General features: G+C 40.3%; 1 long non-coding RNA gene across 1 annotated transcript in view; it reads left to right on the top strand.

The window, feature by feature from the left end:
• The window catches only part of LOC130541428 (uncharacterized), a 102,610-nt gene extending 100,835 nt beyond the window's left edge, over positions 1-1,775 (top strand). Inside the window, exon 8 of the long non-coding RNA XR_008955484.1 lies at positions 1,128-1,775. This is a non-coding gene — a long non-coding RNA (uncharacterized LOC130541428). The remainder of the gene's footprint in view (positions 1-1,127) is intronic.
• The last annotated feature ends 24,516 nt before the right edge of the window (positions 1,776-26,291 follow it).

Raw genomic sequence — 26,291 nt, 5'->3', positions numbered from 1 at the left:
CAGGCCAGGCATGGTGTTTCACACCTATAATCCCAGCATTTTGGGAGTCTGAGGCAGGAGGATTGCTTGAGGCCAGGAGTTCCAGATCAGCCTGGATAACATAGTGAGACCCTGTCTCTACAAAGAACAAAAAAAAATTAGCCAGGTATGGCCTGGCACAGTGGCTCATGCCTGTAATCCCAGCACGTTGGGAGGCCAAGGTGGGTGGATCACGAGGTCAGGAGATTGAGACCATCCTGGCTAACAGGGTGAAACCCGGTCTCTACTAAAAACACAAAAAATTAGCTGGGTGTGGTGGTGGGCGCCTGTAGTCCCAGCTACTCGGGAGGCTGAGGCAGGAGGATGGCGTGAACCCGGGAGGCAGAGCTTGCAGTGAGCCGAGATCATGTCACTGCACTCTAGCCTGGGTGATACAGAAAAACCCTGCCTCAAAACAAACAAACAACAACAACAACAAAAGTGAGTTCAGCCCCCTCCTGCTCTTGCACTTTCACTCTCATGCTGTCTTGCCCTTCTACCTTCAGCCATGTGATGACACTGCATGAAAGCCCTCACCAGATGCTGGCCCCATGCTCTTAGACTTCCCAGCCTTCACAACCCTGAACAAAATAGACTTCTGTTGTTTATAAATTACCCAGCTTCATGTGTTCTTCTATAGCAATATGAAATGAACTAAGACCATTGTGTAACATGCTAACATTAGGGGAAATGAGGTAAAAGATGTATAGGAATTCTCTCTATAATCTTAGCAACTTTTCTATGAATTCCAAAAATCTAAAATTATTCCAAATTAAAAACTTATTTTAAAAATGTTGGAATATTGGCGATTTTACATGGCTTAAACTAATAGGTAAAATCCAGATATTTAAATATAAAGCTGTCTGATACAACCTTTTAATGATACAGTAGTAGGATTTATGTTTGAAATTTAAGTATGTTTTCCTTATAGATGTTTTTAGATAATTGATAGGCTTTTGTACATTGGCAGCCCAGCTCCTGGATGCCTAGCCAGTATATATACAAGTAAGAACTAACTGAGCTTTCAAAGATAAAGGACCCTATAGCCATTACTGAGGGACAGCTTGGGCTGAGACCAGCAATGGAGCTTCTTTCTCTTCTTTGACTAGGCAAGGATAAGCTGGGGACTCTGTGCTGATGGAATGACTGATTCCTTCTGTTCTTGGGCATCAGTGGACACCCAACACAGCCTCATTCAAGGAGAACTGGTCACTTTCAATTCCTTTCTTCAGCAGGGGATCCTTCCTTCCTTCCCCACTGGGTCATGTGAGGACAGAAGGATTGTGCTATATCAATTTCAGGGGATTCCACATTCTCATTTAGAGGAAAAAGAACCTGCTTCCAGTTTTACCCCTGGAACTAGAAAATTAATCTTTGATCAGACCAATCCCATTTAAGAAACTTGTTTTGTTTGGCTGGCAAGTATTTGAAATTTTAAATAATTATTTGCCACACTTCTAAATTGGGAAGTTTTACAAAAATATCTGGATATATGACTTCTCTTAAACAATGAGAAGTTCCAGCAACAGTTCTAAGTATATTCCAACATAGAAAAGACTGATTGGAGCTGAACAGTTGTTGTGCCCTTTCAAAGGGTCATATGCTCTGTGTTTACTCATAGTCTCCACACAGCCCTCTCTGCTCACTCATCCAGCCACTTTCAGCATTTGAGTTTACAACCCCCAGTCTAGATCAGTGTTTTTCAAACTATAGGTCATCCCATTGTGGGAGTCATTAAATCAGTGTCTTGGATAACCAGTATGATATGGTTTGGCTCTCTGTCCCCACCCAAATCTCATCTTATAGTTCCCATAATTCCCACGTGTTGTGAGAGGGACCCAGTGGGAAATGGCTGAATCATGGGGGTGGGTCTTTCCCATGCTGTTCTAGTGATAGTGAATGGGTCTCATGAGATCTGATGATTTTAAAAGTGGGAGTTTCTCTGCACAAGCCCTCTTTTTGCCCGCTGCCATCCATGTAAGATGTGACTTGCTCCTCCTTGCCATCTGCCATGATTGTGAGGCCTCCCCAGCCACATGGAACTGTGAGCTCTCCATTAAACGTCTATCCTTTGTAAATTGCCCAGTCTTGGGTATGTCTTTATCGGCAGCATGAAAACAAACTAGTACAGTAAATTGGTACCACTAGAGTCAGGCACTACTGAAAAGATACCCAAAAATGTGGAAGCAACTTTGAAAGGTAACAGGAAGAGGTTGGAACAGTTTGGAGGGCGCGTAAGAAGATGGGAAAACACAGGAAAGTTTGGAACTCCCTAGACACTTGTTGAATGACTTTGACCAAAATGCTGATAATAATATAGACAATGAAATCCAGGCTGAGGTGGTCTCAGGTGGAGATGAAAACGTGTTGGGAACTGGAGCAAAGGTGACTCTTGTTATGTTTTAGCAAAGAGACTGGCAGCATTTTGTCCCTGCCCAAGAGATTTGTGGAACTTTGAACTTGAGAGAGATGATTTAGGGTACATGGCAGAAGAAATTTCTAAGCAGCAAATCATTCAAGAGGTGACTTGGGTGCCATTAAAGGCATTCAGTTTTATAAGGGAAGCAGAGTCTAAAAGTCTAAAAAATTTGCAGCCTGACAATGCGATAGAAAAGAAAATCCCATTTTCTGAGGAGAAATTCAAGCTGGCTGCAGAAATTTGCATAAGTAATGAGGAGCCAAATGTTAATCCATAAGACAATGGGGAAAATGTCTCCAGGGCATGTCAGAGATCTTCACAGCAGCCTCTCCCATCACAGGCCTGGAGGTCTAGGAGAAAAAAGTGGTTTCCTGGGCTGGGCCCAGGGTCCTTGTGCTGTGTGTGGTCTAGGGACTTAGTTCCCTGCATCCCAGCCTCTCCAGCCATGGCTGAAAGGGGCCAATGTAGAGCTCCAGCCATGGCTTCAGAAGGTGCAAGTCCCAAGCCTTGGCAGCTTCCATGTAGTGTTGAGCCTGGGAGTGCACAAAAGTCAAGAATTGGGGTTTGGGAACCTCCACCTAGATTTCAGAGGATGTATGGAAATGTCCAGAAGTTTGCCACAGGGCGGGTCTCTCATGGAGAACCTCTGCTAGGGCAGTGCAGAAGGGAAATGTGGGGTCACAGCCCCCACACAGAGTCCCTACTGGGGCACCACCTAGTGGGGCTGTGAAAAGAGGGCCACCATCCTCCAGATCCCAGAATGGTAGATCCGCTGACAGGTTGTACTCTGCACCTGGAAAAGCCACAGACACTCAACGCCAGCCTGTGAAGGCAGCTAGGAGGGAGGCTGTACCCTGCAAAGCCACAGGGGTGGAGCTGCCCAAGACCATGAGAACCCACCTCTTGAATCATCATGACCTGGATGTGAGACATGGAGTCAAAGGAGATCATTTTGGAGCTTTAAGATTTGACTGCTCCACTGGATTTCAGACTTGCATGGGGCCTGTAGCCCCTTTGTTTTGGCCAATTTCTCCCGTTTGGAATGGCTGTATTTACCCAATGCCTATACCCCCATTATATCTAGGAAGTGACTAACTTGCTTTCGATTTTACAGGCTCATAGATGGAAGGGACTTGCCTTGTCTTGGATGAGACTTTGGACTGTGGACTTTTGAGTTAATGATGAAATGAGCTGAGACTTTGGGGGACTGTTGGGAAGGCATGATTGGTTTTAAAATGTGAAGAGTTGAGATTTGGGAGGGGCCGGGGCAGAATGATATGGTTTGGCTCTGTGTCCTCACCCAGATCTCATCTTGTAGCTCCCATAATTCCCAAATATTGTGGGAGAGACCTGGTGGGAGATGGTTGAATCATGGGGGCAGGTCTTTCTTGTGCTATTCTAGTGACAGTGAATGGGTCTCACGAGATATAATGGTTTAAAAAACAGGAGTGTCTCTGCATAAACACTCTTTTTGCCTGCTGCCATCCACATAAGATGTGACTTGCTCCTCCTGGCCTTCCACCATGATTGTGAGGCTTCCTCAGCCTTGTGGAACTGTGAGTTCTCCATTAAACTTCTATCCTTTGAAAATTGCCCAGTCTCGGATATGTCTTTATCAGCAGCATGAAAACAGACTAATACACAATACTACAAAGAGAAAAAGAAGGAGAAAGAAGAAGTGAAGAAAGATGAGGAAGAGGAGGAAATAGAAAATATCAGAATATTTACATGTAGTAAGGACTAGTGTTATTTTGTGAAACCTTTGTTTCAATTGTGTTTATGTGTGCTTGTACTGGGTTACCATATAAACTAAGTTTCTTTCTATGAGTTGCAATAAAATACTTTTGAAAGCCAAGACTAATAAAAATTTAAATAATCCAACCTCTTGTTAATCATTTAGTTTGGCATCTTTGCTTACTGTTTTTGTTTTGTTTTTCTTTAAATTACCTGAGAGGGTAGGTATTTGTTGTATATGCATATCCATGGAATTCACACATGCGTGATGTGGATCTCCATGAATGCCCGTAGAAACTTTTTGGTGTTTCTCAGACCTATGATTCATCCAATTACCAAGTTGTATAGTTATCCATTAGCAAGTTAGATCATACTAAATAATAATCAGATGTATTTACATAGGTTATTTAGGGCAACTAATAGTCTAAAATAGACCAGCACTGTCTCACAGAACTTTCTGTGATGATGGAAACATTCTATATCTGCACATTCAATATGGTAGCCTCAAGCCACATGTAGCTCTTTAGTACTTGAAATGTACCTAGTGTGACTGAGGACCTGTATTGTAAATTTAAATTTTAATTAGTCAAACTTTAAGTAGCTGTACGTGAGCAGTGGCTAACATGTTGGACAGCATAACTCTAAATTCTAGAATTAGTATTTTGAAAAACAGATGGCTATATTTCTTGTTTTCCGGACTAGACAATCAATTGGTCTGATAGAATTATTTTATTCAGGCATCACTCACTGAAGAGTGAGAAGAGCTAACATTCCATTGGCTGGGTAGGGCTTACTTTTCTTGGTCCAGAGTATTACTAGAGACAAATGACCCAACTTCTACATGTAGAATTTTAAGTTCTTATCCCCATTTATTTCTGGTTTTTCATATTGAAAATTGCTTGATGCAAATTATTTGAACTATATGGATTAAAAACTATAATAATTATTTGATAATTATAATAGTAACTATAATAACAATAATACGGATCTATGTCCTAACCCAATCTCATGCTGAAATGTAATCCCAGGTGCTGGAGGTGGAGTCTGTGGGAGGTGATTGGATCATGGGGGCAGAGTTCTCATGAATGGTTTGGCACCCTCCCCCCTTGGTACTGTATAGTGAGTGAGTTCTCATGAGACCTGGTTGTTTGAAAGTACGTAGCACCTTCCCCCTCGCTGTCTTCCTCCTGCTCCCAGTCACGTGAAGTGCTGGCTCCTGCTTTGCCTTCTGCCATGATTGTTACCTGAGGCCTCCCCAGAAGCAGAGGACATGGTGCCAGGCTTTCTGTACAGCCTGAAAAACTGTGAGCCAATTACACCTCTTTTCTTTATAAATTACCCTGTCTCAGGTATTTCTTTATAGAAGTGCAAGAAGAGACTAACACTAGAAATAATAAAAGTAATGAAAATAGCAGCAAGAATAGCAGACACTTAATAAGTGCTTACTATGTACCCAGCACTGTGATAAGCCCTTTGTATACCTTATTCCACTTATTCTTCACAATCATCCTATGAGATAAGAGAGATATTATCCTATATGAGGAAACTGATGTTTGTAAAGGTTAAGTAACTTACAAGGTCACTCAGGTAGTGACTGAATGAGCCAGAATGTGAATCCCATTCTGTCAGGTTTAAAGTCCCTTGTGGTAACCACTATGGCATTCCTACAGGGTGTGAATCAGTTAGTTTTTCCATCAATCCATTGTTTCCTTGATAAAAACATGTCCAAGATGAATTACTAGTGACTGCGCTAGGACTAGGGCCTGGGTCCTGTGATTCTGATGTGGGTACTCCCCACTGCCACACTCTTATTATAAATTTATCATTAATGCTGTTTCGGCCACATTTGCAGGTGCATGCTGGTGGGCTTCATTGGGACCAAGAGTTTCACTCTTGTTGCCCAGGCTGGAGTGCAATGGCGCAATCTCCGCCTCCCAGGTTCAAGTGCTTCTCCTGCCTCATCCTTCCGAGTAGCTGGGATTACAGGCATGCGCCACTGTGCCCGGCTAATTTTGTATTTTTAGTAGAGACAGGGTTTCTCCATGTTAGTCAGGCAGTCTCAAACTCCCGACCTCAGATGATCCACCCGCCTCAGCCTCCCAAAGTGCTGGGATTAGAGGCGTGAGCCACCGTGCCAGATCAAAGTGGGGAATTTTTAAAAACAGAGAAATTACAAAAATGAAAAGAGACATTGACAGAAGAGAAGTTGGAAGTAAGTAAGCAATTTGCAATTTTGAAGCGACCCAGCAAGAAAGGCAGGCGAAGTAGAGAAACAAAAAGCAAAACCCACGGTGGGCCTAAAAGCAAACTTCCTTTCTCTTCGTAACTGACGTTGGGTGCAGAGCTGAACTCTACAGTCCAGAGGCCATCTGAGGCCATCAATCCAAGCCCTGCACTGCTGCCATGACCAGTGGGACTGACACATGTGGGACAATGGCAGAATGCAGCCTGAGAAACGAGGGGTTCCTGTCTCAGCAAGGGCTGCATTTTCTCTGCTTTCTTTTCACAAAGCTGCTACTCACATCAAAGTGGGTCCCTGTGACCCATGATGCTCACAGCCTAAACTCAGAGCCCTCCCTCCCATCTCAGTCTCAGGCCTTTTTTGCAGTTGTTTCAACCACTTATCTTTAGGGACTAGATCTTATGCCCAAATTTATAGATAATTTCTATGTTTATTAGGGTGTGCATTATTTTCTGGTTTAATGTGTATAGCCAGTTGGTGCCAGTTGACATTTTCCCCTCTTAATATCACATCCTCAAGCACTTGAAAAACAAAAAAAGGAGAAATTATTTTTAAAAATGCATATGCACACAAACATATAGATGTATACACTGAATATGAATATGTTGAATATAAAGATATTATGTAGGCATACTTACATACACATGTGCATGCATATATACCCACATAAGGCTTCTGTATTCAAATTTCTAGGAAATAATAACAGAGCATTGCAGGGTGCTTTTTAATAAGCCCAGATTCCCTCCTTCGTTTCCATTTTTATTTTTTTAAAGAACACATCTCACAAAAAATGCATTTCTGAGCTCTCTAAATGATTAACAAGGACTGCTCTTAGATGAACCCTTCTCTTGGTTTTTAATTTCAGTTAACTTTTACATATATAATCACTTGTTTCTGCAGGCTTTATCCAAAGAATTTTTTCAATACAATTTTTCCCCATGCAGCTTTTGATTGTTCTAACCCCAAATTGTGTTTAGTACATTGATATGCTCAGGGGGTTGGGTTTTTGGCTTACACGGTTCTCTCTTCCTGGGCTGACAGTGGGTGGTCTCTCAGCCATGTCTGGTTTTTAGGTATCACCAACAGCTCTGTTTTATGTTTTTCACACAGTTCCCTTTTCCACCTTAGTTTAGGGATGGAGATATTCTCCCTTGCTCTTTCTTTTTTAGTGGCTTGCTATTTTTCATGGGGGAGGGCACTTAAACACTGTCACCCAGGGTATCAAATCTGTGTATACATGAGCAGACAAGATGGTGAGTGATGTGACTTCTTCAGTCTTATTTAAAAAATTAATTTCTATTTTCCCTGCCCTGAAGTTGGAGGACAGAAGTGTTGATATGCTTTAATCTTTACTTAGACAATTTATTTAACAAGTACTTACATTGTGCTTATCATGTATCAGGTACTAGTGCTCAGTGATTTCCAAATATTGACTGATTCAATCACAAGAGCAACCTTCTGAGGATGGTGTTAGAACTCTTCATATTTTGTAGATGAGGAAATGGTGGCATGGAGAGGTAAGTAACTAGCACAAAGCCACACATCTGGTAGGTGGGGCTGGGGGGTGGGGGCAAGGATTCAAATCTAGACAATCAGGGTCAGGATCCAATGAATACATTAGAAAAAATAACGGGGCACTGATTTCCCACTTTAAGACTTCCTTAATGGGTCAGTTCCTTGTTCCCAGGACCGACACTGATTTTGTTTCTGTTCATGTCAGATTCAGATTGCTTTTTGTTTTTTTTTAAAAGTATTATATTAACAGTACTTCAACTCATAGGAAATGAGTCCTATTAACCTGCTCAGGTATTTTATTTGGATCTTTCTCTGTTTTAGGCAGTCAGATGGGCTGAGTTCATGGTTCTGGGAAGTCTGATGGCATTTGCACCTCTTTTCACCAAGTTATTCCCATCACCTCCCTCTGGTAGCATTTCAAGAGTTTTTTCATCAACATGTAAGGGCTGATTTATGTTTTGAAAGCCACACCTTTTTCAACAAAACACACACAGATGCCATACAGAAATAGAAAGTGACCTTTACCCATGAAAAGAATTTTGATGAATTGCAGGAAGTAATATACTGTGCAAGGAAAATAGTCTTTTGATCTTTTTTTTTTTTTTAATGTAAATCATTTCCCATGAAGAACAGTCTGAGTCTAATGAGGTTCTTTAAGTGGAGAGTACAAAGACCACCAGAGTATTAGAGAATAATTTCACTGTGTTGGTGTCCAATCTACTCCTACTAATGGGTGTATATACTGGGGAGGAAGGAGGAAGTTGGGGGCTATTAGAGGGAATGACCAAAAGCATTTGGAGTAGTCAATCAATATTGCTTGGTTGTTGAACATGGGCTGGACTCTCTATAGCAATGTTTTCAAACTATGGACTGGGACTCATTAGTGGACTCTGAGACCATTGTTGAAAGAAATAGGAAAATTTAAAAAATAGAGGTGAAAAAAAAACATCAGAGTGTATGACACAGTGTAAGGATAGACAGTGTTTTGTGAGATTTTTCTAAAGATATGTGTTTACAGAATGTCCATACTAAGTTGCAATGTAAAATGTACTTCTTACTGTGTATCATGTTCAAAAACAGTTTGAAAAACACTACTAAATAGAACCAACGCTAGGCATTCTTTCTGCCTTCTGAGAACTTAAACTACATGGCAAAAATGACAATTCTTAAGGTTTTTTAAATGTTAGGGAAAAATTTTCCAGGTGACTTGGAGAGTAGGAGTGAGGAGGTTGTCTCGGGAGTACCAGGAGGGGGGCTATTGCAATAAGAACAAATGACTCTACGCTTTTTGTTAATGAAGGTGAATTTTTGAGATAAAGTCAAAGAATCCTGAAGGCAAAACTCAGAGTCTAGGAGATATGAAGTGGTGGTGGTTCCAACTTCATGGGCTGGGAGGAGAAGCCCAGGAATCTGCATTTTAAATGAGCCTCCCATAGTATCCTTTTGCCTACTACAATTTGGGAACCACTGATACAGGGCTTTTTTTTTTTTTTTTTTTTAGCAGATTAACTCCTACCATGTGTGCAAATGTGAATGTCTTCTGTTTTATTCACTGAAACATAACACTGATCCTAATTCTTCTTCTTCTTCTTCTTTTTTTAAATAAAGAAATGGAGTCTTACTAGGTTCAAGCAATCCTCCTGCCTTGGCCTCCCAAAGTGCTGGGATTACAGGTGTGCACCACTGTGCTTGGCCACATTGATTATAACTGATGCTTTAAGATAAAGATTGATTTTACAGTTATCATGATGTAGCTCCAGTAAAAAGGACATAAGATTTTTATACTTGTCAGAAGGGAGGCTGATCCAGTGGAAGCCCTCCATCCACCTGAGTAAACAGAAACTCATAGAGGCTAAAAGAGTTGCCTAGGGTCACACATCTGAGGCAAGAAGGCAGCTGTCCCCACCCCTGTCCTGGGCCCTTTCTCCCACGGATCGTCTCCCATAACACACCAAGGCATGGAGCGTTTGGTCTTGACTGCAGGAAGGACTGATAGAGTTGTACACAGGGACTTTGGTTCTCCGTTTGTGAGCCTATTCCCAGCTCTTAGGGACATTTTTACTTCCCTTGTCAGATGGGACACAGCCACACTTTCTAGGGGACTCTAGCACAAGTTCCAAGAGGTAGCCAGCCAGGAAAGCACTGACTATCCCCAGGCCTGGGCTCCTGCCAGCTGTCTCTCGCACTAGTCTGACCCTATTACGGGTGCTGAATCCTTTGAAGCCAAACTGACTTTTTAAACGCTGACTTCCTGAAGTGAGGAATAATTATTTTCATATGTGAACCTGGAGAAATGTAGATAATGATGGCAATGAACAAATGCAGGTTAAAAAACAAAATTTTTTCACTGCCAAAAGAATTCTTTCAAGATTCTCTCATATTTTCCATGCATTCACACAGCAAAAGAACTTAAGGCAAGGCAAGTTAACTAAGCTAGAAGAAACAACACTTCAGATGTGCTAAAATACAACGTGGATCCCAAATCTGGTAATATGCAATACCTAAGAGTACTGAGCTTCCCTCTCAGGTCTCCTGGAATCTACGTTATGACCTTATAAGTTAAAGAGGTTTTGTGTGTGTGTGTGTGTGTGTGTGTGTGCGCGCGCGCGCGTGCGTGTGTGTATTATCTTTTACTGGGCTCAGAGATGACTATTTAATGATTGTACCTACACAAATGGTACAGATATTTGTGCTTATCTGATTAATTTAGAATTGTCCAGCAATTCATGGCAAATGATTCTCCAAGATCTGATTTGCCTCAACTGACTTTGGTCAAATAAACACAATCACTATCAGTTCTCCCTTGTATAATGTGATATATGGGCAGAGCTAGAAGTTATCCTATCCACATATATCCTAACAGGATATTATCTAGAAAGTTATTTGTTGCTTTAGTTTAGATTTGCTCCACTTGGTTCTGTTCTGCTCACCCTATGGGGTACCCATAGTTGTAGACTATAAATAATAAGATTTATTTTTCTATAGCTTTTCCCTGTAGTGAAGGACTCTAACTGAAATCCACTTTTCTTCTATTCTAATAACTTTATATGTCACTCCTTACTTTGCAACACACACACACAGACACACACGTACTAAGTTCAAGATAGTGAGTCTGTGGTTGAAACAGGTTTCATTCTCAAGATTTAGTCATAGAGCTTTTCAGGCAACCTATTATAGTATTTATAGTAGTTGCAAGAAATGCCTCAAGGATGAGACAGGTCACAAAAAGGAGTAGAGAAAGCAGGAGGAGAAAGCAATGAATAGTGGGGCCACAGGGTCTGAGAGCAATGCTGTCCTATTGAACTCTCTGTGATGATGGGCGTAGTCTAGACCTGTGCCGTCCAGTGTGGTAGACACTAATTACATGTAACTACTGAATGCTTGAAGTGTGGCTACTGTAATGGAGGAACTGGATTTTAAATTTAATTTTAATTTAAAGAGCCAGCTATGCTACTGGCTCTCCCATGGGACAGCTTGGGAGAGAACTTTTGCTCTTTGACTCCAGCCCACTGTTGCCATGTATGATTGCCGGCTCAGAGGTGCCAGGTCTTCTGATTTTTCTAGAGAAATTGGAAATCACTATTTTTATGGGAACTTCATAATTTTTAAAATACCAGATCCGTCAAATCTGACACGACCGTGGTTCAGTTTTGGCCAACAGGCATTGCTAATCATTGTAGGTCCATTCTCCTCACCCTATCGCCTCTTGTATCCTGTTCCTTATCCCCTACTGGCAGAATGTTTTCTCCATCCACCTTCATCGGCCATTTGCAACTTAGCCCCTCCGCTGCTGCTCCTCCGCTGTCACACACCACACTCTATTGTCAACATTGCTGACTTGTTTCCTGCCTTCTCATCGTCATTCCCATCTCCCCCACCCCAGGGAAGCAATTCCAGTTTCTCCAGCTGTGTTCCCAGCATCAAGAACAGTGCCCAGTGAAGGGTGAGGAAAGGCCACATTGGAACAACATGGAGGCAGAAGGGCAGGGAGAAGGCAGAGTGGGGATGGGGAGGACACTTGCCCCTTGGCTAAATCCTCCTCTTCCTTCAGACTCAAAGAACGCTTTCTCAGAGAGCTCTTCCTTGTCCCTGAACTAAATTTTCCCACTTTTATTATTCTCCCAGAAAACGCTATTTTTTTCCATCATAACACATAACAATTGGTAATTACAAGTTTATTGGGCTCCCTTCTTGCTTATTGTCTGTTTCTCCAACTGAATTGTAAACTTCAAGGGGGCAAGAATCTGTTCTGTGCTCCATTCAAAATCCCAAACAATGCTTGTAGGTGCTCAATACATATTTATTAAACAAACGAATGAATGCTAAATTAAGCCTAGTAATTTCCATGGGCTGTGATTGCAGATCCCTGCTCTAAGCAGAAGTTTTGTTCACGCCACTCACCCTTTCCCCCAGTCTCCTGCCAGAGTATTCCCACAGCTGTCAGGGAACTACTATGCCAGGTCAGAGTGACAGCTCTGATTGGTATTCCTGGGGACACCTGCCAACTGATATAAAAATAACATGTTTACTGGTTGACATAGGGTCTTAAAAAATGAGACCATAACCCCATATAGATGAAGATGGTTTTATCTCAATAATTCATTTTTTAATGAATTAATAATATTAATGGCCCTCATTTTTTGAGCCAAGTACGTGATGGTACCCAGTCCTTATGGAGCATGTACCACGTGCCCAACATTTAAAATTACTTCATGTATTATTTCATGTAAGCTTTGCAACAATGTAAAGAGCTATAATTGTCACGTGGCAGCTAAAACTGAGCTCAGATAAGTTGCATCTTTTGCTCAAGGTTTCACAAATGGTAAGTGGTCATGCAAGGTCAAGGCTCTCTGTCTGCTCTCAAAACCCATTGATACATTTCCTGCCATCCATTCTCAAATCTGCCCTGAGGAGGAGGAAGAGGTACACTCATTCCTAGGTGGGAGGGATGAGCAGTTCTCCCCTTCGTGAAGGTGAAGGAGGGAAGAGGTAAGAAAAGGAATATAGGTTAATTTCCTACTTTGTACGAGGCACATGTGACACTCATAGTCAGGAATTACAGTCTGTCTTTTTTTTAGGGGAGGAAAAAAAGCCCCACAGGAATCGAATGACTGTTTTTAAGGAGCAGATCCAGGCCTTCCTACATTCCTCTTTCACATTTGGATTTACCCTAATGTGAATCCCTGTGCCCAGCTCAGGTCTCAGAACTTTAGGGACAGTCTGGGCCTGAACCTTCTAGTCCCTTTCATGCTTCCTTTGACAGGAGCACCCTGCAGCAATGTGGCTGCGTATTGAACTCTGCTTAGCAAAGTGACCAAAATATATTACAATTCTGACTCCATCTCTTAATTCTAGAGTAAATTCTTTGTTGTATCTCAAGGAAAGTTGCTATTATCCAAACATGTCCCAGAATATACAACTTTGGTAATGCTTTTGTTTCTCAGAAACCATGGAGGTGAGACAAGTACTGTTAGTTACAGGGAACAAATCCTATTTGCGTTGCACCTATTACGTCCCTTGAAGTGTGGACATTTTACATTTACATCATATCTTTCCTCTCTTTCTCTTTCCTCCCTCCCTCCTTTTCTTCCTCCCTCCATTCTTTCCTCCCTTCTTCCCTTCCTTTCATCCTTCCTCTTTCTCTCTTTTTTCAAAAAGATATTATTAAAAGTTAGATATTGTTTGCAGAATATTTAACTTTGAACTGTCTTGACCTACTGAAAATAGTTATTATTAAATTATTGATTTGACCATGTACTGTTAGAACTTTTGACAAGGGCTCTGGCTGAAGTTAATTCTAGATGCACTTCTTTCTTTCTTTCTTTCTTTTTTTTTTTTTTAGACAGAGTCTCGCTCTGTCACCCAGGCTGGAGTGCAGTGGCGAGGTCTCGTCTCACTGCAACTCCACCTCCCAGGTTCAAGCGATTCTCCTGCCTCAGCCTCCCGAGTAGCTGGGATTACAGGTGCCTGCCACCATGCCCAGCTAATTTTTGTATATTTATTAGAGATGGGGTTTCACCATCTTGGCCAGGCTGGTCTTGAACTCCTGACCTCGTGATCCATCTGCCTCAGCCTCCCAAAGTGCTGGGATTACAGGCGTGAGCCACTGTGCATGGCTGCACTTATTTCTTAATAAAGCCACTTGGCCTGCAGTCTAAGGTGGAGTTCTTAATGTGTCCCAAAATCATTCCAAAGAGTTTCTTCTCAATAATTTAACTTTTCAATGTTTCCTTAGAAAGTTCAATTCTCAGATGGGATATCTTATCTTTCTGCTCAAATATTTCTCTGTGATTTCAGAAGGAACTCAAACCATGCAAGAGAAACTGCAGGAAGAACAGATCACCCAGATCTGTTCATCTCAAGCTATTCCTACTATACCTTGTCCCCAACCCCCCATCTATCTCCCAAGCTTGATTTCTTCGCTGTGTTTCACCCAAGAGACAGATAATCAGCCAGTGAGCTTTCAGTCCTTTAGGCTTAACCTGGAAGCAAGGGACTACCTGCCCCTGAGTTGGCAGCTAGCAAGAGAGATGAAAAGGGAAATAATGTCTATTTTATAAAACATTCACACCCCAGTTCACATGAATACTAATCAAAGCATGCACAAATTCATAGCACATCATGTCTGAGAAAAAGATGTGAGTTATAATAGATCCCATTTCCATAATTCTAACATGCTGTAATTTCCATCTGATGAAATGTGACTATAAAATTAAAAGTGCCATTTTATGTGAGAACGTTCTAAACCTAGGCTAAAACCGGAGGAAGATATCTTTTAGAGTTTTGAAAAGAGGGTAGAAATATGGCAGAAATATGAGATACTCTCTAAAATGTATCAAAAATTTAGATGATATAGTAAGAAAAGAAACCAAAACTTTTCATGATCACAAAGAGAAAAAAAGTCTTTAAAGATGTTACCATGTCACTAACTCTTGGAACAGTGCCTGGCATATAGTAGGACCTCAATATACACTCAGTGAATGAATTTGTTGAGCACAAGTTGGGGAAGAAGGCGGAAGGGAAAGGACAGAGAGGTCTGAGAACCAGACTTTCTGAGAATCAACAGGAAAGGTCTTTTCGGGAACTGAAGAGGATATGAGAGTTGGACTTCAGAAGTAAGGTGGATGTATTAGTTTATCAGGGCTGCCATAATAAAATACTCTGCTACAAATTGGACGGCTTCAAAAAACAGAAATATATTGCCTTATACTTCTGGAGGCTACAAATAAAAAAATCAAGCAGGGCTACGCTCCTTCTGAAACCTATAGGGGAATCCTTCCTTGCCTCTTGCTAGCTTCTGGTAGTTTGCCGGCAATCTTTGGCATTCGTGGGCTTACATCTGCATAACTCCAATCTCTGCCCTTATCGTAACATGATGTTCTCCCTGTAGACAGAGGTCTGCAGATGCCATCTTCATGTAAGGACAGTAGTCATGTTGGATTAGGGGCCTGCTCTACTCGAGTATGACTTCATCTTAATTAAATACATCTGCAGCAACACTATTTTCAATCCAGGCCACAATCTAAGGTACTGCAGGTTAGGACTTCCGTGTATCTTCAACTATCTTTTTGCAGGCAACATAATTCAACTCATAATAGTGGGCATTAAAAAGTCAAAATGAGACCCACATTAGGATGGCTATTATTTTTTTAAAAAGAGAATAACAAACAATGGCAAGGATGTGAAGAAACTGGGAATTTCTTCCCAATTACCTTGTGCATTGCCGGTGGGAATGTAAAATGTTGCAGCCACTGTGGAAAATAGAATGGAAATTCCTCAAAAAATTCAATGTAGGGCTGGGCACAGTGGCTCACAACTGTAATCCAAGCGCTTTGGGAGGCTGAGGCGAGAGGACTGCTTGAGACCAGGAGTTTCAGACCAGTCTGGGCAACACAGCAAGACCTGTCTCTAAAACCTGTGCCCTTCGGCTGGGTGTGGGTTCTCTGATTGAAAGTTGGACCACATGACTTTCAAGATCACTTTTGATTCTTGGAGATTCTATCATTTTAGGGAACTTATCCAAGGCTACACACACTAGGCCCAAACTGGGTGTATTGTGGTTCATGGAAAGAGCCCAGGACTTACATCAGAGCCCTGGTTTGGGTCCATGCAGCAGTTTCTCTGCCTTTAATAACCCTGTGTTTCTAACTGTGAAAGTACGCTAATAATTCTTAACTTCTCAGGGATTGTGGGACACAATGATATATATGAAAGCAATTTTCTACCAACTCAGGAAGCTATTTATTAGACCTTATTTGGAAATATTCATAATTCACCTAAAAAGTTCAGGATATCTAGTAATATATAGCAAGGACAGCAATCTTACTTTACTGAGTGGCTGTAAAGGTAAAATACATATAAATTATATGGTGAGAAGCACAGGCAAGCCCTAGCCCTCCACCAGAACCCAAATCTCACATTAGAGGGCTTAGGCATCCTCACAGGTTTCTAGCTTCATTCTACTTGTATGCCATGGATCTATAATTATTCTTTACAGTATATGGCCCAATAATACTTTTTTGTTTTGCAAGAATAGAACAATGAATTTTCTTCCTAAATGAGTTTTGAGTGAACAGTCAACACAATGCCTCATCATGTTCATCTTCAGTGTCTGAGAGTGATTTTCTAAGAGCCAACTACATGATCCTACATAATCACAACACAGTCTAAAAGTCAGAAAATTAACATTGATGTGTCACTACCGTCTAATCCTCAGGCCCACTCAGGGCTTGCCAGTTGTCTCAATAATGGCCTTTATAGCAAAAGAATTCAGCCCAGGATCACGTTATATTTAACTGTCAAGTCTCTTTAGTCTTCTTCCATTTGGAACGATTCCAAGGTCTTTCCTTAACTTTCACGACCTTAATACATTTAAACTTTGAAATAGGACAAATCCAGCCTGGTCACTCATCTTTGGAAATAAAATTTTATCGGAACACAGTCATGTCCATTCATTTACACGTGGCTGCTTTTGTGGTACAACAGCAGAACTGAGTAGTTGCAACAGACACTGTAAGGCCCTCAAAGCCTAAAATATTTACTATAGGGACCTTTACAGAAAATGTACGTCAGAAATGAAAGGCATAAATGTTGGAAAGGAAGAAGACTGGCTTTAATTTGTTTTCTTGCTTAAGTCCTAGGAATCTATAAAATAACTATTAGAACTCGTAAATAAATTTAGAAAAGTTGGAGGGTATAAAACCAGTATTTAAAATATCTATTTCATTTTTGTATGTATTAGCAACAAACATTTGGAAAGTAATATTTTAAAAATATCATTAAAATTGCATTAGAAAACATAAAATACTTAGAAATAAATTAATGAACAATGTACAGTACCTCTACACTCAAAACTAAAGAACATTGCTGGAAGAAATTAAGGGAGAGCTACATAAAGAGACACATCATGTTCATCTATTTGTCAAAATAGATATCAATTTTTCCCAAATTGATGGCAGACTTCATGCCATCCCAGTGAAAATTCCAGCAAGACTTTTAAAAAAAACACTAACAAGCTAATTCTAAGATTTATAGGAAAATGCAAAGCAGTCAGGCATAGAGGTGTGCACCTCTAGTCCCAGCTACTTGGGATGCTGAAGCAGGAAGATTGCTTGAGCCCAGGAGTTTGATGCTGCAGTGTGCTGTGATAGCACCACTGCACTCCAGCCTAGGTGTCAGAGCCAAACCATCTTCAAAAAAAGAAGAAAGAAAGAAAAATAAGAAAGAAAAAAGAGAGAAAGAAAGAAAAAAAGGAGAGAGAGAGAGAAAGAGAGAGAGAAGGAAACAAGAAAGAAAGAGAGAAAAAGAGAGAAAGAAGGAAAGAAAGAAAAAGAGAGAAAGAAAAAGGAAGGAAAGAAGGAAGGGAGGGAGGGAGGGATGTAGGGCAGCCAAAACTATCTTGAAAAAGAAAAGCCAAGTCAGATGTCTTACACTACATGATTTCCAGACTGTGGTAGCCAGCCTACAAGATGGCCCCAATGACTGATCCCCACTTCCTGATATTCACATGCTTGTTTAGTGCCTTTCCACACTGCATCAGGGTTGGTCTGTGTGAACAACAGAATATGGCAGAAGTGGTGGTATGTTGCTTCTGAGATTAAGTTATAAAAGACATGGTGACATCCATCTTAGTGTCTCTTTCTTTCTCTCATTCTCCCTTTCTGGCCACTTGTTCTGAGGAAAGCCACATGCTCCGTCATAAATAGCCCTGCGGACTGCGGAGAGGCCCATATGATGAGGAACTGAAGCCCCTGAACAATAGCCGGCAAAGAATTGAGTCCTCTCCCAACAGCTACATTAGAGGGATTGAAAGCCCACCCTCCAGTTTCAGTCCAACGTTCAGATGACTGCAACTCTGGGCAATAGCTTCACTGCAACCTCATGAGACCCTATGAGAGAACTACCCAGCTTGGCTGCTCTCAAATTCCCAACCCTGAAGAACGGTGTGAAATGATAAGTGTTTGCTGTATTGCACTTTTGAGGATAATTTGTTACGTAGCAAATAGATATATTTGCTATGGACAATGAATATAAAGATTTACTTTTAACCTACAGTAGTCAAGACGGTGTTGTATTGAGGTAAGGCTTGGCAAGTAGATCAATGGAACACAAAAGAGTCCAGAAATAGATATCACACACATATACTCAATTGATTTTTGACAAAGGCATCAATATAACTCAATGAGGAAAGAATTGTCTTTCCAAAAAATGACTTTAGAAGACAAATGGTCTTCACGATAAAACAGAAAGAATATTTTGAAGTAAGCAAAGGTTTCTTAGGATAATAAAGGCACTGTGATGGTTAATTTGGGGTCAACTTGACTGGACCATGGGGTACCCAGATATTTGGCCAAACATTATTCTGGTGTGTCTGTGAGGGTGTTTTGGATTAGATTAACATTTGAATGGGAAGACTGAGTAGAGCATACTGTCCACTCCTTGTGATGCCTTTCATGCAGTCGATCGAAGACCCAAATAAAACAAAAAGACTGAGTAAGAGGGAAGTTTTTTGACTTAACTGCTTGAGTTGGGACTGGTCATCTTTTGCCCTTGGACTAGAACATAATGCCATCAGCTGTCCTGGTCTCCAGCTTCAAATCTTGGAACTTCTCAACCTCCACTAATAACATGAGCCAATCCCTTATATTAAATCTCTGCCTCTCTGGCTGTCTATATATGTGTATACACACACACACACACACACACACATATGCACATGCACACACACACACACAAATACATAAATACGCTATTGGTTTTGAGAACCTTAATACAGATACTGATCATAAAAGAAAATAAAATTGCCATATTGGATCTCATCAAAACTAAAAACTTCTACTTCTCAAAAGCACCATTAAAAAATGAAAAAGAAAACCACAGAACGAGAGAAACATTTACTTAACAGGAGATTTGTATCTAAAATATATAAGGAATTCCAACAACTTAATAGTTAAAAAGATAAAACATTGCATTAAAAAACAGAAAAAAATATTTGGACAGATACTTCATAAGACACAGAAACTGTCAGAAGCATATGAAAAAGTGCTCAATGTAATTATTCATCATGAATATGCCAATCAGAACAACAATGAGAAATTATTTCACACTGATTAAAATGATTAAAAGTACGCACGCAATGTTCAAGCACCCAGAGTGATAAAACAAGTACTTCTAGACCTATGAAAAGACTTAGATAATGACACAATTAACAGTGGAGGACCTCAACACTCCATGGAAAGCATTAGACAGATCACCAACACAGAAAACTAACAAAGAAATTCTGGACTTAAATTCAACACTTGACTTAAATTCGACACTTGACTAATTGGGCATAATAAACATCTACAGAATACACCACCCATCAATCACAGAATATATATTCTTCTCATCTGCACGTGGAACATACTCTAAGATCCACCATATGCTTGACCATAAAGCAAGTCTCAATAAATAAAAAAAATCAAAATTATACCAAGCATACTCTCCAACCACAGTAGAATAAAAATATAAATCAATACCCAGATTTCTCAAAAACCACACAATTACATGGAAATTAAACAACTTGCTCCTGAGTTACTTCTGGGTAAACAATAAAATTAAGGCAGAAATAAAAAATTTTTGAAATAAATGAAAAAAGAAACACAACATATCAAAATCTCTGGGATGCAGCAAAAGCAGTGTTAGGAGGAAAGTTTATAGGGCTAAATGCCTACACCAAGAAGTTAGAAAGATCTCAAATTAACAACCTAACATCACACCTGGAACTAGAAAGAAGGAACAAACTACCCCAAAGCCAACAGAAAGAAAGAAAGAAGTAAAACCAGAGAACATTGAGACCCAAAATGTCATAAAAATAATCAATGAAACCAAAAGTTATTTCTTGGAAAGGATAAACAAGATTGACAGACTGCTAGCTAGATTAACGAAGAAAAAAAAAGAGAGAAGATCCAAATAAGCACAATCAGAAATGACAAAGGTGATATACAATTGACCACACAGAAATACAAAAGATCTTCAGAGACTACTATGAACATCTCTATGCACGCAAACTAGAAAATCTAGAGGAAATTGATACATTCTTGGAAACACACTCTCCCAAAATTGAACCAAGAAGAAATTGAAACCCTAAACAGACCTATATCAAGTTCCAAAACTGAATCTGTAATAATAATAATAATAGTAAAAACTTACCCACCAAAAAAAGCCTCAGATGAGAGAGACTCACAGTAGAATTCTTCCAGACGTACAAAGAACTGCTGGTAGCAATTCTACTGACATTATTCCAATAAATCAAGGAGGGACTCCTCCCTAACTCATTCTATGAAGCCAGCGTCATTCTGCTACCAAAACCTAGAAGAGACACAATGAAAAAAAGAAAACTACAGGCCAGTATCCCTGATGAACCTAGTTGTGAAAATCCTCAACAAAATACTAGCAAACCAAACCCAACAGCACATTAAAAAGTTAATTCACTGGCCAGGAACGGTGGCTCAGGCCTGTAATCCCAGCACTTTGGGAGGCCAAGGTGGGCGGATCACGAGGTCAGGAGATAGAGACCATCCTGGCTAACACGGTGAAACCCCATCTCTACTAAAAATACAAAAAATTAGCTGGGTTTGGTGGCGGGCACCTGTAGTCCCTGCTACTCGGGAGGCAGGAGAATGGCATGAACCCAGGAGGCAGAGCTTGCAATGAGCCAAGATCACGCCACTGCACTCCATCCTGGGTGACAGAGCAAGACTCTGTCTCAAAACAAAAAGTTAATTCACCATGATGAAGTAGGCTTCATTCCTGAGATGCAAGGTTGATTCAACGTACACAAATAACTGTGATTCACCACATAAACAGAATTTTAAAAACAAAAACCACATGATCATGTCAGTAGATGTGGATAAAGTTTCTGAAAAAATTCAACATCCCTTCATGATAAAAGAAAACATCAAGAAACCAGGCACAAGAGGAACATACCTCAAAATAAGAGCCATTGATGACAAACTCACAGTCAACATCACACTGAATGGGAAAACTGAAAGCATTCCCCTTGAGAACTGGCACACGACAAGAATGCCCACTCTCACCACTCCTATTCAACATAGCACTGTAAGTCTTAGCCGGAGTAGTCAGTGAAGAGAGAGAGATAAAAAGCATTCAAATAGGAAAAGAAGAAGTCAAATGATTTCTCATCATGGACGATATGATTCTATACCTAGAAAACCCTGAAGTCTTCACCAAAAAGCTCCTGGACCAATGATAACATGCCAATAATATTCAAGCTGAGAGCCCAATCAAGAATTCAATCCCATTTACAATAGCCACAATGAAATAAAATACCTAGGAATACATCTACCCAAGGAGGTGAGAGATCCCTTCCAGGAGAACTACAAACCACTACCAAAAGAAATCATAGATGACGCAAACAAATGGAAGACATTCCATGCCCATGAGTTGGAAGAATCAATATTGTTAAAATGGTCATACTGCCCAAAGCCATCTACGGAATCAACACTATTCCTTTCAAGCTACCAATGTCATTTTTCACAGAATTAGAAAAAAACTATTCTGAAATTCACATGGAACAACAACAACAACAAAGGCCTGAATAGCCAAAGCAATTCTAAGCAAAAAGAACAAAGCTGGAGGTATCACATTACCCAATTTCAAACTATTCTATAAGACTACAGTAACCAAAACAGTATGGTACTGGTACAAAAACAGACATACAGACCAATGGAACGGAATAGCGAGCCCAGAAATAAAGCTGCAGATCTATAGCCATCTGATCTTTGGCAAAGTTGACGAAAAAAATCAATGGGGAAAGGACTTCCTATTCAATAAATGGTGCTGAGATAGCTGTCTAGCCATATGCAGAAGACTGAAACTGGACCCCTGCCATTGATCATATATAAAAATTAACTTGAAATAGATTTAAATGTAAGACCTCAAACGATAAGAATCCTAGAAGAAAACCTTGGAAATACCATTCTGAACATTGACCTTGGGATAGTATTTTTGACTAAGTCCTCAAGAGCAGGGGTCTCCAACCTTTTTGACATCAGGGACCGGTTTTGTGGAAGACAATTTTCCATGATGGTGGGGCAGGCCGGGGGTGCTTTCAGGACAAAACTGTTCCACTCATATCATCAGGCATTAGATTCTCACAAGGAGCAGGCAACCTAGATCCCTCTCATGTGCAGTTCACAATAGGGCTCACATTCCTATGAGAACCTAATGCCACTGCTGATCTATCAGGAGGTGGAGCTCAGGTGGTAATCCTCTCTTGCACCTCCCCTCCTGCTGTGCGGCCAGGTTCCTAACAGGCCACAGACTAGTACCAGTCCACAGCCCAGGGCTTGGGGAACTCTGCCCAAAAGCAATTTCAACAAAAACAAAAATTCACACTATGGAATACTATGCAGCCATGATAAAAAAAATGAAATAATGTCCTTTGCAGCAACATGGATGCAGCTGGAGGCTATTATCCTAAGTAAAGTAACGCAGAAACAGAAAACCAAATATTGCATGTTCTCACTTACAAGAGTTAAACACTGGGTCCTCATGGACATAAAAATGGCAACAAGAGAAACTGGGGATTACTAGAGTTGGGAGAGAAGGAGGCGGACAAGGCTGACAAGTTAACTATTGGGTACTATGCTGAGTACTCATGTGATGGGGCCAATTGTACCCAAACTCTGGCATCACACAATATATCCGGTAACAAAACTGCACATGTACCCCCTGGATCTTAAAGAAAAGTTAAAATTAATGAAAAAAAATGGTTAAAAGTAAAATACCTAATACCAAGTGAGGATGTAGAACAACTGGAAACTTCACACATTATTGGTAAGAGTATAAAATGTTACAACTCACTTTGGCAAAAGTTCTGGTAGTTTCTTATAAACCTAAGCATACACCTCACTATAATTCATCAATTCTACTCCTAGGTTTTTACCTAAGAGAGATAAAAGGCATATATCCACAAAAAGATTTGCATAATAACATTTATAACAACTTTAGCATAATAAACGGAACCTGGATATAAGACACATACCCATCAATAATTGAATAGATAAACAAATTGCAATATATTCATACAAGGGAATACTACTCAGCAAAAAAATAAAAATAAGAAGCAGCAAACAAACCAAAATCCCCAAAACATACTATTAATATATGCAGCAAAATGAATGAATCTCAAAAATATTATGTTGCAACAAAAAAGCCAGACACCAAAGAGTATATACAGTATATACTATGATAAGACATTATCTCATGGCTATTACCAAAAGACAAAAGATAAGCATTGGTAAGAATATGGAGAAAAGGGAACTCTTCACACTGTTGGTGGGAAATTGGTACAGCCATTATGCAAAACAGTATGCAGATTTCTCAAAAAATTAAAAATAGAACTACCATATGATTTTGCAATCTTACTTCTGGGTACTGATCCAAAGAAAATGAATGCATGAAAATGAATGAATGAATGAATGAATAGAGATGTCTGCACCCCAGTGTTCATTGCAGCATTATTTACAATAGTCAAAAGATGTAATCAACCTAATTGTCTGCTGATGGGTGAATGGATAAAGAAAATGTAGTATACATAATGGAGTGTTACTCCATCTTTAAAAAGAAGGAAAAGAAGAAAATTCTGCCATTAGGGATAACATGGATGAACCTGGAAGAGATTCTTAGAGGTTAAGGAGAGTGTAGAAAGAGAGCAGCCCAGCTGGGCGTGGTGGCTCAGGCCTGTGATCCCAGCACTTTGGGAGGCCGAGGCAGGCAGATTACTTGAGGTCAGGAGTTCAAGACCACCCTGGCCAACATGGTAAAACCCCGTCTCTACTAAATATACAAAAATTAGCAGGGTGTGATGACTCGTGCCTGTAGTCCCAGCTACCTGGGAGGCTGTGACAGGAGAATAACTTGAACCCGGGAGGCAGAGGTTGTAGTGAGCCAAGATTGTGCCACTGCACTCCAGCCTGGGTGCTAGGGCGAGACTCCATCTCAAAAAAAAAAAAAAAAAAAAGAAAAGAAAAGAAAGAGAAAGAAAGAAAGCAGCCCAAATGGAAAAGAAACACAAATGAAAGAGAAAGTTGAATGTTCACTTGGCATTGGATCTTACGCTGCCTTGGATCGTTTATGCTTCACCTATGTCTTCTCTTTATGATGAGATTCAAACTCTTAAAGGGTAGTGATGTGTCTCATAAACGTTTGCATTTCCCAAAGTTACCCACGCTGTCTGATATACAGACAGATAGAAATGAGAGGGAGCTGTGATTTAGCATATTTTCCGCTGGATTTTACATGTCATGCCTAGAATGGCTGACTGTAAATTTCATGAGAACGAAGACTTCTATGTTTCCCATAGCCTAGCACAGCGCCTGGCACATAGAATAATAAATATTCATTGATTAACTGAAGGGTACACTAGAGAGAAAAATAAATGCTCTCTTCTCAAGGCCCTATTGTCTCCCCCACCACCATCTCCTAGCAGTGGAAATGTTTAAATATGCTTTTTGTTGTTTTACAGCCTTTTGCATTTACATTGGGCATGTCATTATCACGTTTCATTAGCTATTCCTCATACCAGCCCTGTGAGGTTGGCTCTGTTATCTGCATTTTACAGGCAAGGGCACTGAGAGGTGAAACAACTTGCCTGGGTTCAGATGACAAAGTGAGCTGCTGGAAGAAGTGGATTTCAGTGTACAACTTTGCCTTCCAGCCTGCTTGGCTGGTTCACAGAGGTCTGTGACTTTGAACATGATAACAAAATGTAGATTTTCTATATTAGACTTTGAAAATCATTTTAATGACACTAATTCCAGAAAAGAGAATTGAGGTCAGATTTTAACTATTTGGCTTGATTGTTTTTTATGAGGAGATTTGTTAGATACTTTAACTGGACTGCCTAGACCCGAGGTCCTTGAAATGTTCACCGTGTCCAGAGATGTAGCACCGTTATTTCCTGCTCAACTGCACTGCCTCTCAGAAGTCCCTCTTTCTTCAGCAACCTTCCAGGAGAGCCCACCCATATAATGGAACCTGTAAACAATATTTAAATAGGAGTAAAATACTTTTATGAAGCTGGAAGGGATTCAGGGCTTATCTATTTAAGAAAAATGTACCATGGCCCATGAACTTCCTAAAATTCTATGTATAAACATGAGTGCAGATGCATATGGCTTTTCTTTTTCCTGAAAAGCTTAAGCTTTTGGACCATTCTTTTAAAAAGTGGTTATGTCCCTAACAGACTGGGAAATTGAAGCTCAGTGAGTTTAAGAAACTTGCCTTAAGCATCACACAGCAAGGCAAGAACGTGCTCAGTCCAGAACCTCAGCTCTCCCTTGTGACAGCAGAACTCTGGCCGTTATCTTGATTCCTGGAACATGCATTTACCTTGAAGAATTACACCTATGGGCTCTTTAAGCCATTTACTTTATTCTAAAGAATAGGTTTCCCCAAAATGGTATCCCCTATCGAGATAAAACCGCTGGCACTCCCCTGGAGGACAATTGGCTGAGGTAGCTTGGCTGGTTCACAGAGGTCTGTGACTTTGAACATGATAACAAAATGTAGATTTTCTATATTAGACTTTGAAAATCATTTTAATGACACTAATTCCAGAAAAGAGAATTGAGGTCAGATTTTAACTATTTGGCTTGATTGTTTTTTGAGGAGATTTGGGAAATCTCCTCTTTTTTTTTTTTTTTTTTTTTTTTTATTAAGGGAAAGGTTACCCATTATTATATATCTCATTATTAAGGGAAAGGTTACCCTTTCCCTTGATAGCAGAAGGGAGCAACCGCAGTTTCCAGAATTCCCATTTCTGATAACTCTGCCCAATGTGATGAACAATTCTATTAT

The sequence above is a fragment of the Pan paniscus genome, chromosome 3, assembly GCF_029289425.2.
Source record: "Pan paniscus chromosome 3, NHGRI_mPanPan1-v2.0_pri, whole genome shotgun sequence".
NCBI lineage: Eukaryota > Metazoa > Chordata > Mammalia > Primates > Hominidae > Pan > Pan paniscus.
Note: the sequence above shows the minus strand (reverse complement) of the source record. Positions and strands in the feature narration are given on the sequence as shown.